The 19603-nt window shown below is 31.6% G+C and overlaps 1 protein-coding gene across 3 annotated transcripts in view; it reads left to right on the top strand.

Moving 5' to 3' along the window:
- The window catches only part of 5-HT2A (5-hydroxytryptamine receptor 2A), an 809891-nt gene that overhangs the window by 65029 nt on the left and 725259 nt on the right, over positions 1–19603 (top strand). The window contains exon 1 of one of the 3 annotated variants that reach the window (XM_075379874.1): positions 10217–10270. The exons of the other annotated variants lie outside the window; for them this stretch is intronic. The gene's annotated coding sequence lies outside the window, so the exon portion shown is untranslated. Of the gene's footprint in view, positions 1–10216; positions 10271–19603 lie in introns of those variants that run through there. 3 annotated transcript variants of the gene reach the window in all.

Consider the following 19603-nt stretch of genomic DNA (forward strand, 5'->3'; position numbering starts at 1 on the left):
GTTTTTTTTTATATAGTAAAAATTTAAAATATTTTATTTGTTTATCTGTTAAAAATATTAAAAAAGTTACCGAATTGAACAAATATATATTTTTTTAATTTTCTAATCTGTTCATCGCAATCAATTCAACTTGTAAACAATAACAACCTTCCTCGCTAGATGAGGATAGTATGTATGACACGTAAATGAAGTGTAGTAAATGAAGTGTACAGAGTTGGCCGACCAATCCCGAAACGTATGGTTAAAAGAACCCCGACCGACAAAATACGCCGGCATCTACTGTCTAGTGTTCAAATCCGTATAAAAGCGATTAACGTTTCTAGGATTTCACCGGGGTGGTCCGGTGGTAACTCGTCATTGCAAATCAGCGGATTTCGAAGTCGAAAATTCTAAGGTTCAAATCCAAAATGCAGTTACTTTTATACGGATTTGAATACTAGATCGTGGATACCTGTGTTCTTTGGTGATTGGGTTTCAATTAACCAACATTTCAGGAACGGTCGACCTGAGACTGTACAAGATTATACACTTCATTTATTATTATACAGCTGCTTAAATCTTTTACAAGATGTAGCCTCTTCAAGCCTAATCGACAGGTAAGCCTTCAACAGTTCTCGCCGTGCTTGTCTGTCCTGCGCCGTCCTCTGCCAGTTGGTTCCAGCCACCCATCTAATGCCTCTGTCCCATCCGTCTGGTATTTACACTTCGTTTACATTCATACTTTGAAATAATATCTTACGGTGTTCCCGAAAGCTAAACAGAAAAAAAGAGAGAATTCGAAAAGCTGGAATCTTCGATTTCGAAAATCATCTGTTAAACGATTGATTTGTTACGAGTTAAACAATAAATGTTTATAGTTGGAGGTTAATAATAATTAATAAATCAATATATTTAAGTTAAAAAAATTAAGTTGAAAAAAAATCGTGATGAAGTCGGATTTGAACCGATGTCTTTAACCTTGTAAGGTCCCAATATTTCATTAATTAAAATTTTATTTGGCTTTAACTCTAGAAACAATGAAAACAAGTACCAAAGTTTCCTTTAAATTTGTGTTTACTAAAAAATTCCTTTTCTCCATTCCAATTTGCACAAAAATTTGTGGAGAATTTAATTCTGAGAAAATTTTTAAAACAAGATTATGGACCCGTGTTTATATGTAAATTTTCTTTATTTTTACTTACAGCACATATCCTGAAAGTAATTTCGTATTTTTGTGGAACACTTTGCATAAATGAAAAACCAGTAGTGGAAGATTACATTTTCATTTGCCTAATTTCTTCATTGCGCATACCTTTCTTAGGGTTTTACTGTAATTGTCGTAGTTAATTTATTATTTGAGAAGTAATCCTTTTCTCTCTAGTTCTCTATATATATATATATATACTAGCCGGTACCTGAATCCTCAGGGCCCAGGTCGTTCCAGGCCGGCCCAGGCGAACCCCGGAGCCAACTCAGGGGCTCCACGGGGCCTACCCCTTGGCTGCAGAGCCCGTGTCGCTTGCCGTTCCCGTGCTGCAGAGGGGGACGGCTCTGCAACTAATAAACATTGTGTGGATTATACGCACAAACTCTCTCCTCTAGGAAGCCCGAAAGGAAAAAATCGCAAGTAGACAAGTCTATCTGTCCACCAACAATGTTTTCCAGAAGCCAGTTGCAATAATCAAATCGTTTCGGTTCGTCTGTCTCCTTCATTTGTAACGCGGTACGGTTTCAATTTTAATTCATGAAGAATTTTACAAGGCGTGTATTTAGCACCAAAGTTTTGGGATAACTCGCGTAGTAACATCAAAGATCATCTGATTATTTAATATTAATTGAAAATTATAATTTAAAATCGTATTATTTGGATTTTCTAGTTTAATCTCGGTTTAATTTTATTTAATTACTCTGGAATATCTGTTTAATAATATCTACATTAAAGTTAACTACAGAGTGACCGAAAAATAATCCCTCACAAGAACAAAATACACACTGAGGCGTACTTGCCCGAACTTTAGTAAATTGCAAAAAATTCTTATCTTCTACATTACTCCTCTGATGTTGTCGGACAATATTCTAAGTCGGAGTTTATCTGCGTTTATTTGTTTTTTGTTGCCGATCATTTAATCTTCGGTTTGATATAATTCTTCTGATCTTAATTTGTGTACACGTTCATTAGTTTTCAAACTTTCTCTCTGTTTATATTTATCATCCTCTCTTAATATTTTTATTCTTTCCTTGGTCTTAACGTTTTCTTCCTCTTTATATTTATCACCTTCTTTTAATTTTTTTATTCCTTTGTTTTTAACATTTTCTTCTTCTTCATATTCATCTTGTTGCCTTTTTTTTGAGCTATATTTCTTCATATCATGTTTCTTTTTCCTGTATGATTGTTTCTTTTCAATTTGATTATTCACAAAATAATCCGGTAATAAAAACTGAATATTTTACACAGTAAGGTTGAAATTAACATTTGTAACCGGTATACAGGAGTTCACTAAACGGAATACTTTAATTATTATTTACTTTTATTTATACGACGCACCAGAAATCTGAAACTTTTGTTTATCAGCAATTTACGAAGATAAGAATAATACTGATCTAGTAATACTAGTATTAAAAGGACTTTTACTCTATTCTAATATTTCATGTAAAATTAATACTTGTATAAATTTGATGTAAAGAACAACTAATATTTCAGCAATTGTGCGTAACTGTCTACTTTATTAATGAATTGGAGGATCGTATCTCACTTTCAAATGAAATAAGTTTAAATGAAGTGCAGCAAAAAATGTGTATATGTAATTTAATAGGGAGTATATATGTAATGTATATGTAATACAAGGAAGTCACGTGGTGTCCACATCAGTTTTTTTTTTAATTAGGGTTTCATTAAAGATGAAAAAAATATTTGTTTAGTCCCTTATTTTTCTGGACAGGCTGTATAAATTCTAAAAAATCAGACTTTCTCTAAACCTTAGTTAATAAAACGAACCTGTTCGATTAAATTTTGGTTAACTTATTTGAAATCGGCGCAAAAATACCGCAAAACATGCCTTATTGAATGCATGTAACCGAATAAACCTGTATTTTTTTTTGGAAAGCGATGTAATTATAAAGATAATTTTTGTTTTCCTTATATATATTTAATAGTACAAATTTTACTCATTCTTTAAATTTTAAAAGCTCGGTTGAGGCATATGGTGGGGGTGGATTGTTGAATCCGTCGCGACACATTATCCCCTCCACTGTACTGTTAGCAGTATCAATACTAGTTCTTTCATCCCAGATGGCACTACTAAGCATATAAATATGCTAACGCTTGATAGTACAGGCAATTTGTCATCAAAATAGGCTGTATTTGAAAATCCTTAACTACCGATTGAACTTTTGTACATGCGTTAGGGGTGATGAGGGAAGCTTAACTCCAGATTTTTAACATCCCCCTTCCGTAGATTTTTGAAAAACTCGAAAAATTCAAAAAGGTTTTGAAAAGCGTTTGCCTCCGAACCTATGCATTTTAGAGAAAAGTTTTTCAAACAAAAGTTGTAGAGGACATTCTCCTCTACAATTAATGTCTTTGAAATTAGGCCGTATAATTTAAAATTGAAATAATAGGTGGCGCTGAAGTTGTAAAAATCGTTGTAAACGAGTAGACCGGTTTTGAACACGTGCCCGATTCACAACATTTTCACACTTTCACAAGCTACAGCTCCAAAACGGTAAGTCGTACAAGAAAATTGTTTAAATAAAAGTCGTCAGATTTTTTGCGATTAACAAATTTTCCAAATGCTATACAGACGAAAAACAATTTTTTTCGGTGAAAAAACCGAAAAACACGTTTTTTACAACTTTAGCGCCACCTAGTATTTCAATTTCAAATTGTAGGGCATAACTTCAAAGACATTAATTGTAGAGGAGAATGTCCTCTACATTTTTTTTTGAAAACCTTTCTCTAAAATGTATAGATTCAGAGAAAAACGCATTTCAAAAACCTTTTTGAGTTTTTCAAAAATCTATGGGAGGGGGATGTTAAAAATTTGGAGTTCTGCTTCCCTCATCATCCCTATCATATGGAAAAACATCAATCGGTAGGTAAGGATTTTCAAATAAAAGTACAAATTGACTGTACTGATAAAATTTCAATAGTAATAAATAAAAACAAACAAACCAAACGCACAAATGTTTTTATTTACATAAAATTACAAAAAAAATTATGTTTTATTATGATGAAAATTAATGATTAATTTACTCCAATGTTTGTGTCAACATTTAAATAATAAAAATTCAACCATAAAAATCAATACTATACAAAAAGATTGTAGTGAAATAAATTATAATAATTCTAGTCATGAAACGCACTTATTTAGATTTGAATTTTCTTTTTAAGTTTTTAACAAACAAAAAAATTGATTCGACTTTACGAACACAATAACAAGTTGTAAACGTACAGGAGAACTTTTCTTCCTGTTGTACAAACTTGATTGATTCTACAAAACTATACTTTATCTGCAAACATGTAATTCTAAAAAAAAAAAAACACTCAGCAATCAGTTTACTTCTGAAAATGAAAAGTTTCAGCAAATGTAATAACACAAATATCTAATTTCTTTAATGTAAAATTCCACTATATATATATATATATATAGTGTAATAAAATTATAAATTTGAGATTCCTTATATTTAAAAGTACGGGTATTACCCACTCTTTAAAAATTAAAAGGCTTACTTGGGATGGATTTACTAAGTAGATTGCCTTCACTCTATTATTAGCACTGTATTTTTGTGTGTGTATATTATTATACGCGTATATAGAAGAAGATGGTTTTTATTTGTTCGTGATAAAAGAAAACACTACTCGATCAATCCCAACCAAATTTTTACCCGTGTCCCTCGGCATAACTAAGAAGGTTTTTAGATAAATTTCATATTGTAAAATCTGGAAGAATTATCCACTCGAATGCTTTCAAATTTTTTCGATACATTCGTATTATACAGAGTGAGCAACATAAAACCGAACCCACAATGAAACCTCTACCCATCACTATGAAAGTCTCACACAACTAGCGCGACTAGTGGATGTATATGTTACTACTGATTGTTGCTGCGGTTTGTCAGGTGGTTACGTGTCAGTGCAGTATACGTTTTGTTGCGGTGCACTATTGTGAGTGCCGTTGTGTTTGTGTAAAATACCTTCGAATTCCGGTCAGGCGTGGAATTTTCCGCACAAATCATTCATCTCATCCTCTGAAGCAACACCTGACGGTGTTGGTTTCCGTTGGTTAAACAAAAAAAAAAAAAAAAATGCCTTATTCAATCCAGGAGAGGATAGTTATAGTTGACCCCTATATTCGTCTGGATCGTTTGAAGAATCGCGTCAAGTATTCGTAGAAAAATTGTCCGAATGCCTGTATCCCAGCGAAGAGTAGCATATACGATTTAGTTAAAAAATGGCGTACAACAGGTTCGGTTTCAAATGCAAAACGAAATGGGTAACCTACTGTTACGATTCCACAGGCCATTGCCGATGCTGAAAGTAGAATTACTGCCGGTCGAAAAAAATCACTACGCAAATTATCCCAACAATTTGGTGCTAAATACACATCTTGTCGTAGAATTCTTCATGAATTAAAATTGAAACCGTACCGCGTTACAACTGTGAAACAACTGAAGAAGACAAACAAACGTAAACGACTTGATTATTGCAACTGGCTTCTCAAAAACATTGTAGGTGGACATACAGAGTTGTCTACTTGCGATTTCTTCCTTTAGGGCTACTTAGAGGAGAGAGTTTGTACATAATATTTAGCCCCACAATATTTACGAACTGAAGATGAACATTCAATGAGAAATCAACGCAATTGACAACAACGTTTTGCGTCAGACGACTGTCAACATGATCAGTCGAGCAAAAAGTGCGTCGATGCCCAGAGTGGTCATTTTGAACACCTTTTGTAACAATAAGGTAAATAAATGCAACATTTAAATTACGTTTTATGGTTTTCTTATTTAATCTATCCTTATCGCTCATAAATTTCGTTCCAACATAACCTACCGATTCTGCAGCGGTTACGTTCGTTGTTGGTTCGGTTTTGTGTTGCTCGTTCTGTATTATGAAAGGTTTTAAGCCACAAACCGAGGCCGTACCTCTGTTGAATGTTAAGTTCTACTTTTTAGTGCATTTAATATAAGACTGGTTTTTAAAAAGTTTTTTTAATATATTTTTTACTTTTTAGTGTTCATAAATTTATACTTTAGAGCTGCGCTAGCGCACATGTTTGAGCGTATTTAACGAAAGGTCGGATAGGTACATTTTACGGTGGGTGAGTGCAATCAAAATATAGGGCTAAACAATTTAATTTCCAGATAACCTAGATCTGGTATGTATCAGCTACTGATACATACCCCCGTTTGAATCGTAAAAATCGGACGAGCGGTTGCCGAGATATTACTATGGCACTCCATCACACCCCCTCCCCAATTTCTGAACGGCGCCCTGGGGGCGCTTGAAAATATTAACATCCGAGGGGTACCACTGGGAGCGGATGAAATGTTAGTAGGGGGAGGGGTCGAAAAATATTTCAGAGCTTTAGGACCGACCGTTTTCAAGATATTCGCGATTTCCATCCGAAAATTCGGATCTGAAATTTTCCAAAATTTCGATTTATATATATATAAATATAATATAATAATATAAGAAGTATGCACCGGACTACCACGAGACATGTACTAATGAATCGTGATTTTCCGCTAGCGATCGGTACATACCGGTGCTAAGCTAACCGGGACGTACACACAGGCATACGTACAAATGCTGTTTAGTAGGATAGGATAATGTACATATACTTGACAGATTAAAAATAATACTCTACGAAAAAAGTTTTATCTTTTACGAGCATTATTGTATTATAGATTTATTACAGCATTACATCTTACAGTACTTTTGAGCCGATTATAAACCTGTAAACCAAATTTGAATGTAAGGGCAGAGGTTTTTAGTAACAAGGATTTAAAGAAAACCTGACTGTTTTTTTTTTAAAGAAATTATTTTATTTTGAAAAGAGGCCGGTGTAACGAGTTTCTTCCGATTAGGAAGAAAGAGAGAGAGAAAAAATAAAGAAAGAAGATTCTAGAAGGAACTAAAACGGATTCTTTAATTAGAATAACGGGTCCGTTTAACGATATTTTCTTTGTAATACAGAGACAATGGGCTCTCCAAAAATTGTTGTTTGACAAGAAGAATTACCCGACTGGAAAAATAAGTTACAGAAAACGTAAAAGCGCGGATATTGAAAATTGTTACCCTTCATTAGTCAAAAGGACGGGTCGGGGTACTAGTTCTGCCGGCAGGGGATGTAAATACTGCCAAGAGCAGCTGACAGAGTGAGTAGTTTTGCAAGGGCGAGTTCGGCGAAGCGGTGATAACAGTAAGCGTATGGTAACAACGACTTTTGCATCGCCAAAGTACGCACCGTTTTGTTAAACTTAATGGCGTATTAATAATTTAACCGTAGTTAGAAGAAGGTAACAAACGCCATTTTTTTTCACTTTCAAGGTTGTTTAATTTTTATTCTACCTTTCATAGATACATCTTTCGGTGAAAAAAGGAAACTAGTGCCGGACTCTGGTACGGCAGTAAAACTCACAAAAAATAATTGTGAGTTGGAAGATATGAAAAAATCCAGGAGTTATTTCCTTCTTGTAACGGATGACGTTGCCGGCTATGACTCGATCTGACAAGCAGACCCTCAAAACTTTTCTATTGCAAAGTACAATAAATTTGAAATGAGCGGTGTAGAACCCGGTTATATAGTCGCTTCCCAAACTATTGACGGTCTTTTAAAGCATTCATTCCGATTTCGGAAGCCCAAACTTGTAATCAGAAACCTAAATTTAGTAAATGAACAGACCTATGCGGGAATTAAGCAAAAATGATTGATTTTATTAAAATAGAGCAAAATATTCCACGTAACAAACAACAGTTTTACAATTATTTGAATACTTCGCCTACAACTTGTCATGATGAGGTTGAAGACGAAGATAACAAAGTTCATTTTTATGAACGCGCAAAAACGATAAGCCTTTTAATGTTATTTTTAATTTTATTACTCAATCATACTCCTTTAATATAATCTTAGATAAAAAATATCACGATTAAAAATTTTTAAGGCCTGAACAAGAGTTTTTTGATGTTTTTATGTAAGAAATTGTAGCTATCAGTGTTGTTGAAATTAAAATATATAAAACTACACTCCAGATCTGTTTTTCTTTTCAGCACTTTGTTTTTGGTAGGTTTTATAATAAAATAACTAAATAAATTGCACGGCTATTAAGCGGTTTTATGGGTAAAGCAACTCAAAATATTTTAAGTTGGAAGAAGGGAATAACTTCAAGAAATTTAAAATTTGATAAAAAAAATACCTATTTTATGCTTTAAACATATTTCTTGTTATAGTAATTACAGATATAATGGTCAAAATAAAAATATAAGAGGTCTGTTCAGAAAATAACCGAATATTTTTAATTATGCGCCATCGGAAATATTTAGCGGTCGGTAGCATTGTGTTCCGCATAACCTTCTTTGTAACCGCATCTTCTTGGAACGATGATGTCTCGTTAAGTTGTCACGTTACTGTTATTTGAGTACAAGGTATTTAAATTTTAGTAGCGATTTTTGTAATATCCGATTTTCGGGAGCAACGATACGACGTGAAATTTTGCATGAAACTGGGGAAAACGTTCACCGAAACGTTTCAACTTCTGAAACAAACTGACGAAGATGATGCTCTTAGTCGTACGCAATGTTACGAATGTTTTTCACAATTAAAAATCGGTCGTCAGTCGATCGAAGATGAACCTCGATCAGGAAGCCCTTCGATCGATGACACCTGCGTTCAGAAAATCAACGACCTGTTGCGTGAAAATCGCCGATGACTGTCAGCGAACTAGATCGGATCATTCCGTGACGAACGACACCGAACGAGTGGCAGTAAAGTTTGTTCTTCGTTTGATGACGGAACTGCAGATAGAACACCGATGGACGTTTATCGGCAACAAAAATCCACAAAAAGATACCAGACTTGTGGCGAGACAACTCATTCTTCCTTCACCTCAACGATGCGCCCGCACACTCAGGTTTGTCAATTCGTCATTTTTGTGCCAAAAATCAGATGACTGTGTCCCTTCAGCCTCCCTACTCGCCAGACTGGCTCCTTGCTTTTTTTTTTCTTATTTCCGAAATTTCTTTCATCGGCGATGAAAGGACACCGTTTTGAGACTATCGATGACATTAAAGTAAATTCGTCACGGACCTTAAAGGCCATTTCAAATGAAGCTATCCACGAATTGGAAACAGCGCTAGGAAAAGAGTTTGTATAGGGAAGGGACCTTGAAGGAGACAAGGATCAGTAATCTGTAAAATTAATAATAAAAATTTCAGAAATAAAGTTCGGTTATTTTGTAAACTGACCTCGTATAATTTGTCCTACAAAAAAATTTACTAAGCAGTACGGAATGCTTTTTGTTGTTTTCCAAAAGTAAGGTTCGACTACTCTTTCAATTTTCCTTTTATGTAGCAGGTTTTCGTGAGCGTATCTGTCGGTATTGATATGTTTATGGTGGATAAATTTCTCATTAATTTTTAATTATGTTTGTTTCTAACAGATCTCATTCTTTCTTTACATTTGCAAAATTGTTTTTTCAGTATCCAAATCACTAACGTTAAACAATTTGATTTTGTTTTTTCATAATTTAAATTAATAATTTCGTTTCGCTTTAAGTTATTCGTGTATAAATAATGTTTGGATCTATATATTTTTTTTTACGTGTTTGTATGTATATGTGAAGGTGTGAGTAATAAGGAGTGAGTGAGCGAGACGAAATATAAGGTTGAGAGAAGACGCGCGGGCGCTTGCGCCAACATTTCTCTGTTGCGCTGTGCACTGTTTCAGTCAAAATCTAACCAAGACGCCAGTTGTACGCGCGTTACGAGTACTGACTGCACGTTTTATGTGATGTAATGTTATATAATCTTTGCACCGAGTCGTTAATACAGTTAAATATTTTACTTTTTTTTTTGTAAATAGGTTTTTAAAAATTATAAAAAGTAATTTATTAATTTTCTTTACATTTTCTCCCAAATTTTTAAAAGTTATTTATTTAAAATATATATATATATATATATATATATATATATATATATATATATTTTGTTTACAAACAGACTGATAATCGGAAGATATTTAAAAATATTTCCACCAGTATTGTTTTATTGAACAAAAATCAAATTAAGGTACGATTTTATTTTTTAATTTTCTCTATTTATACCTGATTTAGTGTGTTGTTTATGTATATTATACATTACAGTATATATGTTTTAAAAACCTTTAATATTAATATAATTATAAAACAGCATGCTGTGTTGGCCGAGTCATAATCAACTCCTAGTAACAATTATTACAGATAATTGATGAAAATTTGTGTACACGTTCTTCTACGGTATAAGTTTAAGTTCACACCAAAAAAAAAAAAAAATTTGAAATTCCGAGTAAAAAGGGTTAAAATGGAGTAACAATAAATTTTACAATTTAAAATTTTTTTTTTTTTAATTTGTCTGTAACAAATGTATGTATGTAGATATAAACTTAATTTTTCACGGGTGTAATCTTCACGTGAATATCTAAAAACCAACTCTTCGATTTTTTTTAAAATTCCACCTTGAAAGGGATGAAGAAAGCTAAAAAAATTGTCGAACAATGATTACAAATTTTTCTCGTTTCCTAAACGAGATATTTGGGCTTTCAAATAATGTTTACGTAAATATCTAAAAATCATTTTCAAATTTTTTTATTTTACTATTTTAACGGATAAAATAATAATTTGTTGTTTATATTTGCGCCGTTTTATTCTTCCGCTATTGAAACGATCTTTATAAGAGTTGTTAACGTTGTTATAGTAATTTCTGTTCTTAATTCTGATTATGTATTTCGCGAGCGAAACCGGGATAGAAATTCTAAATACCAGGTAGATGGTCCTTTACTGATCATGTTGTTAATCTTAAGAAATTATTTTACACTGATATTTTTTATAAATTGAACACCCGTTAATTTTTATTTATAATTATTATTCTAACAAGAATGAGTTTAATTAACACAGAAGAGTCCAGTTTAGCCAGGGGGCTCAGCCCCCTGGCTAAACAGCAGGAAGAGCGAATCGAGCCCTGACAGTTAACGTCCGATAACCACGACGGGAAAAGCAAATATACAAATAGCACGGGCGAAGCCGCGACGTCCTTTCATCTGGAAGGTTCTGAGTTTGAATCTAGTCAGGTTTGACTATTTTTATAACCTATGAAAATAGTTATTTATTTATTTATTTATCTATCGATCATTCACGGCAAACCAAAATATTATGTCCGATTACTACAGATTATAATAAAGGTTACATCGTTAACCGATTAAAAAAATAAATAAATAAAAACCATATTTGCAATAAAATTCATTCCATATGTTAAAGTAAAAAGATTTAAACAAAATATAAAAGAAATTATAAATAAAGAGCAAAAAATATCCGGCAAATACTATAAAAAATAAAACTGATTTCTAATTAATCACAAAAAAAAAACTGTATTTGGGTGATCAGTCTGTTAAAACGTTTTTTTTTATTATTTCACTAATTTCAACGGTAAAGTGGTATCGCCTCTATCTTTCATTATGAATATTTCGGGTTAGCATCTCTCGGTTAGGTTTGGTATTTTTTTATAAACAAAACAGTTCGTTTATCATAAAGTAATTGTGTAATTTAGCCATGGCGCGAGTGGTAGCGCCTCGGCCTTTTATCCGGAGATCCCAGATTCGAATCCCGGTTAGGAATGGTATTTTTAACGCGCACTACAAATCATTCATCTCATCCTCTGAAGCAATACCTAACGGTGGTCTCATAAATTAAACAAAAAAAAATTGTGTAATTTAGCCGTAAACCCGGTTGTATTGTTTTGAGAAATAACCAAAAATTTATAAATAAAGGTAAATATTGAACCAAAAAAATTACAATGAAATTGTAAACCGTACGGTAAGAGTCCCGCAGATCATCATCATCATTTCTTCCGCAATTTCATCATAAGAATTGTATTATTTCTGCAAATGTGATATGTATTACATATAAATTAAATCGGGCCGGTAAGAGTTTTGTAACAAATTTTTCTATTTTTTGCTTATTATATGGAACGCTTACACATTTTTTATTATCTATTGTATTATTATACATATATTTAACTTGTATTTTTTTTTTAAAGAAAATTTTAAATTAATAACAGATTTTTATAATAGAAATATAGTGTCTTACCTTTTTTGATATCAGTATCGTTTTGTTAAAAACAGTTTTATTTATATTATCGAAGTTTTGTTTTTTGAACGGAAGAAATTATATCTCCGGCACTCTTACCGTATGATTTACAATTTAATTGTAATTTTTTTTTATATCACTGCGTTTTGTTAGATTATTATTTTATTTTTTTATGAATTACCGATTACTTTATGGATTTATTATTAAAATTTATCGCCTTAGAACAAACAAATTGAATTTCACGGCCAATTTTTTTTGTTGTCATATTATTCACTTCATACCATATTTTTCCTTTTTTAATAAAACTGACCTTCACGAATCGAAAATCCGTAATGTAATATTGCACTTATTACTTTGTAAGTGTAATCCTGGAATTTTATCGTTAAATTCGATCGGTAAAATCGAATTTATTTCTGTTTTATTTATTCCTTTTTTAATAAAACTAGAATAATCTCTTGTAAACTAATACTTTTATTTATTTTTTTTTAAAGAAGAGATGGGAATTAAAAAAAATGTTTCATCTTCAGTACTTTCATTTACATAGGAGAATTTACTATAAAAACAAGCTGTAGTATCTTTTCTTTTAAATTTTATTATTTCAAGTACATTATCAAGTTTTTTTACGCTACCTATTATTATCAAGTACTGCTATTTAGCGGCGCGATTCGTAAAGTTACATTAAAAAGTGAATAAATGACATATTCGAGTCCTGCGGTTCATCAAATGGAGAAAAACGTTGTCTAACAAAATTTGAGGTATTTTTTGAAAGTATTCTTTATTACTAATCTAATCGAACTGAAATACAATGTTTTCACGCTTATTTTTTCCCCATTCTCATTTCACTGGTAGGTTAGATCGTTAAGAACTGTAAACGTAGTTAACTTTGTCGCCTCTTACCGATGGTGTTCTAACGAACCTTGATAAGAAATAGTGAAAAAACGATTTTTTTTATAATTTTCTTTAAATAAAAAATTAAATACGTAAAATAATAGTTTTTGAGATAATCCAATTTGTTAATTACATTTTTTTAAAAATTATTTTATTATTACACGGCTACCCCCCAAAAAAGTAATGTATTTAGGGTGTATGTATGTATTATGTTTGTTCCACCGTACAACTTCAACAGCTGAACCGATTTAGATGTATGCCCCGCCTTGGAACTCTTACGTTTTCGGCAGTGTCATAGGTTATATATATATATATATATGTTTAAATAAATTAAAAAAAAATTGAATAAAAATTATTCTATATATAAATAACGCAGGAAAATCAAATCGTCGCTTGTCGAACGAAATGAACAATGTTTTTTCGAAGATATATAGGCAACGGAAGGTTTATAGTATGTGAGCATTTTAACCGAGTAAAATTAAACAATTCTAATAAAATCAGTTTAATTAATTTATTTAAATGCCAAATCATATTGGCATAAAGCCTTCAATGATCTAGCGGCAACAGTTCGAAACGTAGGGGCTCAGCACGTCTACATTACACTGTCGTGTAATGATCTGGTCTGGCTGTACATTCTATTTTTTTTTTCAATCGTCTTCTTAATTTTTAACAGTTTAAAAACTTGTTTAAATCCTGCCCTACTAAAGGGTATTTGTATGTGGTTCTGTGTGAATCTCCGTCCCCCCTTAGCTTAGCACCGGAATGTACCGATCGTTAGCCGAAAATCCCGATTTGTTAGTACATGTCTTGTTGTGGGCAAGGGTATACTTGTTATGCGAAATATATATTTTTACTTCCTTGTGCTAAGTAAAGGAGGTATTGTGATCGTGAAATATTTCGGTTTTCAAATTTCAACGGAAACATCCATTTTGACTATCCTTGAATCCACTTTGATTATTTTCGGCGTGACGTCTGTACGTACGTACGTATGTATCTTGCATAACTCAAAAACGATTAGCCGTAGGATGTTGAAATTTTGAATTTAGAACTGTTGTAACATCTAGTTATGCACCTCCTTCTTTTGATTGCAATCCACTTGACCAAAAATGCCCAAATAAGACTAAAATTAAAACAAAATGTAGATTTTTTACTTTTTCTTAACTGCAATAATAAGCTCTGGTTGAAAGATTTTTAACGATATCTCATAAGCGGTACTTATTTTCATCGGTTCTAGAGTTATAGGCAAATAAAACTTTAATTAATAAAATATTTGGATTTTACAAGGGGAAGGCACATCGGTTCGATTCCGACTTCATTTTCTTTTTCTTTTCATTTTATTTTTAATTCAAATATTTTAATTTATTAATAATAAAATAATTAAAAGTAATTAATAAGCGATATATCCACCTTACTGGCAAATAAGTGTTAAGTCCTCGAGAATTTTCGGTTTTTTCAAATCGTCATCAGGAGTTAAAATATTGTAATTAAGTGAATAGTTAAAATACGTATACAGTCAGTCAAAATACTTGATAGTGTTTACTGTTAATATAAAAAAAGCCATGACTGTATACGTATTTTAACTCGTGATGATGATTTGAAAAAAATGAAAGATCTCAAAATGAAATGAAAATATCACTTATTAATTACTTTTAATTATTTTATTAAAATATATCTGCGGAACCATGTTCAAGAAATTTATTATTAGTAATTATTAACCTGTGACGGTTAAAAAAAATTACAATAAATAATAATTCAATAATAACAATAAAATATATATATATATATATATATATATATATATATATATATATATATGAAAAAATCAGAGGTTATTAGTGAAAAAAAATTTTATGTAATTTTCATTTAAAAAAAAATGTTTATATGTAATTTAATAAGCACACATGAAACTCATGCGGAGTCCACATCAGATTTTTCATCTGAATTTCTAGGCCAGCCTGCACCCTTATTATGTTCAACGCTGTCCGTTTCTTTAAATTTATCACATCATGAACAAATACTTGTTATAGAAGGTTATACTAAGTTATACAGAGTTCTAAAATTGCGTCGAAATTTTGTGTCTGATTTTGTTTAATAAACCATTATACGAATTGTGCTCTCATTTTTGAATTCATAGCGACTGACGTGCACACCCGTGCGATTAAATACGGTATGCTCGCGCTGTTTAGTTAGAATAATTGAATCAAGTAAACGAAAAAATATTATATTTACATAAAATGATAAATATTTTTAATTAAGTTGTGCGTGTAAGCCGTGCATCAGAACAAACCTTGTGCGTCAGGAATGTCCTACAACTTGTCAGCTGTTTTAAGATGTACTTCATATATAATTTATGAAACATTATTTCATATAGATTTAGATAAAATCAATTTTTAGTCGCTTTAAAAATGTCTATTTAGTTGTTTTATTTAACTTTTTATCTTTTTTTTAATTTTGATTGTTTATTTTTCTAAAATATTTAATTCTTTTTTGTTTTATAATATTAAAAATTCTGTTTCATTTAATCCCCGATTAAAATATATCGCATTTTGATTTGCTTTTTTAAATTAATTTCGAAATTCTTATGTTTGAATTTATTTTATCAGGTCTGTACTTGTTTAACTTCCTAATATTTCTTATATTAGCTTGCACAACTGTTTTTTTTTTTTTTTTTAAATGCAACTAATGTTTAAATGCTACGAAACCGTCTAACGCTAAAGACCGACTTCTCGTACGTAAATGTAACTTGTATACACTTCCTCCTTAACACTTATTCGGAATTAGAAATAACACTAATTAATATCCGAAAAAACAACAAAACTCACAGTAACCTACCGTTGCTATAGACAACAAGCCCTAGTAACGGAGACTAATTAATATCCGTACATTAATTATTATACATCGATATATCGATAAATATGCGAAATATGTTTAATAATATATTTTTTTAATTTATGTGATTGTTTTTCTTAATAAAATAATGAACTATAACCAAAATTTTGACACCGAAATGTACGATCACTAGCGGAAAATCCCGATTCGTTAGTATCAATTTGTAGAGTTAGATTTCTAATTTAATTTTCGTTAAATCAGTTTTCATCATTCAAAAAAAAAAAATATTTTGCACAAGAGATAATTAATTTCGGACACCTAATAATCCCATTCCGAGACGCCGCCCGCCAGGGCAACCCGTCCGGAAGGCCTAACTGCGGAGGGCGTGTCTACGTCACGCCTCTAAGCTAGTATGTTACTATTATTATTGACTGCGATGGTTAACGTACTTCTATATTTTTTTATTTTCAGTTCTTTATTTAAAATTTATATATTTGTGCGTTCTGAAAACGCAGATATATGTGGGAAAGCCTTCAACACAAAGAAAAAGAAGGAAAAAGTATTATAACATTAATAGATCAGGAATATTTGATGTTTACGGTTTGATTTTTATGTGTATGTTATGCGGTTTGATGTGTATTTAACAAAAACAAAAAAAAAAAAAAATTGAGCAGCTATGTTAATTTAATTTGGTTTTAATTTTTTAAAATATTTCTAACAATTGATACTACAGGTAAAGAAACGTCAACGTTTCAACTTGCAACATCGTAATGAACCACGCTTCTAATAGCTCCTGCTCAAATTTTTCCGAACATAAATTCAGCGTAACTAAAAAACGAGTCAACCTATCTTCAATAGATTTCTACATGCACAATTTGAAATACACTACTACATCATAGCAAAATTTCAATGAACTTGATCGAGTAGTTTCTGATATTTTCGATCCGCAAAACTTTATACATACGCGTGTGTACGTATGTATAATTATGTAAGGAAAGCCTAATTTAAGTGAATGGTATTTTCATACTTATATTTCAAAATCTAACAGAGTTTTCACCCCCCATTACCATCATGCGATCGAAAGTAATACCGTACTTTTCAATAAAAAATTAATAAAACAAAATACTGCTGTAGTGAATTTTCCTGGAAGTCTCAAGGGAAACTATTTAAAAAACCTTGATAATAGCTTCATTAAATATAAAATTTAAGAATAAAAAAATATTTGTATTAAAAAGCGATTATTACATGAAAAATACATAAATTTTTATTTCATTAATAACTTCCGATGTTTTTTTGTTATTAAATTATTATTTATCGTAAAACTTTTTACCTATCAGAGGTTAATAATTATTAATAAATCAATACATTTAAATTAAAATAAAAAAAAACGGGAAATAAACAATTTAAAAAAAAAAGGAGATGAAGTCTGATTCGAACCGATGTGCTTTTCCTTTGTAAGATCAAAATATTTTATTAATTGAAATTTTATTGTATTGTAACTTTAGAACCGATGAAAATAAGTACCACTCATGATATATATTTCAAAAGCTCTCAATGGGAGCTTAATACTGCTGTTAAGAAAGAGTCCATAATCCAAATTTTTTGGATTTTGGGTGTTTTTGGCCCTTTTGGTCCAGTCGATTGCAATCAAAAGGAAATGTGCACAACTAGATGTTACAACAATCCTAAAAACAAAATTTCAACATCCTACGTCTTGTTATGCGAGATATATACGTACGTACGTACAGACGTCACACCGGAGCTCATCAAAACGGATTCAGGGATGGTAGAAATGGGTATTTACGTTGAAATCCGAAAAACGAATTTTTCGCTATTACAATACTTCCTTCACTTCGCACAAGGAAGTATTATTAATAATAAAAAGCAGACCGGTGCCGTAAATTTCGCAACATTAAATTTACTGTGATTGAAATATACATATTTCTGGCGACGTTGGTGATTGTACGTATCAATGCGCTAGTGAGACAAATTTAAATTTTAACTAACTTTTTTGCACTTTCATCAATTTTTCACGTTCTTTCTCATCTCAAATCTGTTTGATGCACACTCGGGGGGTAAAACCCCCGAGTCATTTATGGGAGTTTGTTCTGATCGCGTCTTATAAATGGTGCAAAACAGTTGTATTTTCTTATCGTATTATAAAGAGGTAATCATAATTTATTTATTTAGGCCTACGCCCTCTCAGTTATTAAATGATAAATTAATTTTGTAAGTGTGAAAAATCTTATGCCTGACAGGGATTCTAACCCGGGTTCTCCGGATGAAAGGCTCCCCCCCCCCCCCGGGATGAGACGCTATTCCCTCTTCTTGAGATCATAATAATAAATTATTTATTTCCTGTTTTTAAGAAATTACAGATAGATTGACTGCCCCGCTTACACTCTTGACAGTGAGATGAAATCTTGCAGCGTGTGGAAAAATATACCAAAGAAACCCAGGACCTTCAACATTAAAGTTAGAGATTTAATCACTCTAAATTTTTTTACTCTACGACGGATATCGGCAATGATAAAAATAACAATTATTTAACTTCATGTAAATTGATAAATGTCTGATTACTTTATTATGTTTACTTGTTTAACATAACACTTATATTTGAAAACTCATCAAGTAAGTGAGCTTTTTCTATTCAAAGAAATATTTTACTTTTATCATAATATAATATCCTGAGGTTAATTTAAATACATAACAATTTATTAAAATTAGAAAATAAATCATTGAAATTAAAAAAATCAATGTTTTTAAATTCTGTTTGGCTCCCCCATCCTTAGTATTGCCCCCAAAGTATTTTTTGGGTAGCTTTCACTACTACTACTACTACTACTATGCCTAGGAAGGCATTAAACAAGTTTGGAATTTTGACTTTTTTGGACACTTTTGGTCCAATCGATTGCAATCAAAAGTTTTATCTTTGAGAGATAAACGTTTTATAAATAAAAAGTTTTAGCGACAATAAACTTTTTATTTATTGTTAAAAAAACAATAAATAAAATGTTTGGTTTTTCTATTTTTGAAGAACGGGTAAGAATTTTGGGGCAGTTTTCTTTTTTAATAGTAAGATAAGCATGCACATTTGTACTTCTTTCTTTTTCCTGTTTAGTCTCCGGGAATTACCGTTCAGGTATTACTTCAGAGGATGATATGTATGAGTGTAAATGAAGTGTAGTCTTGTACATTCTCAGTTCAACCGTTCCTGAGATGTGAAATTAATTAAAATTCAACCGCCAAAGAACACCGGTATTCACGATCTAGTATTCAAATCCGTATAAAAGTAACTGACTTTACTAGGATTCAAACGTCGGAACTTCGACTTCGAAATCGGCTGATTTGCGAAGACGCGTTCACCACTAGACTAACCCGGTGGGTTATTCATGGACCACCGACCTTTTTTGAGCTTTTTAATAAACTATCAACACCACCCTCTTTCGGGTACATTTTTCAATCCGTTTTGGCTTCGCTTGACATTTGCAATTCTATCGAACAAAATTTAGTTGTATATTCATGAACAACGAATACACAACTATATCATAACTATATACAACTA

The sequence above is a fragment of the Lycorma delicatula genome, chromosome 12 (assembly GCF_047948215.1).
Source record: "Lycorma delicatula isolate Av1 chromosome 12, ASM4794821v1, whole genome shotgun sequence".
Lineage (NCBI taxonomy): Eukaryota > Metazoa > Arthropoda > Insecta > Hemiptera > Fulgoridae > Lycorma > Lycorma delicatula.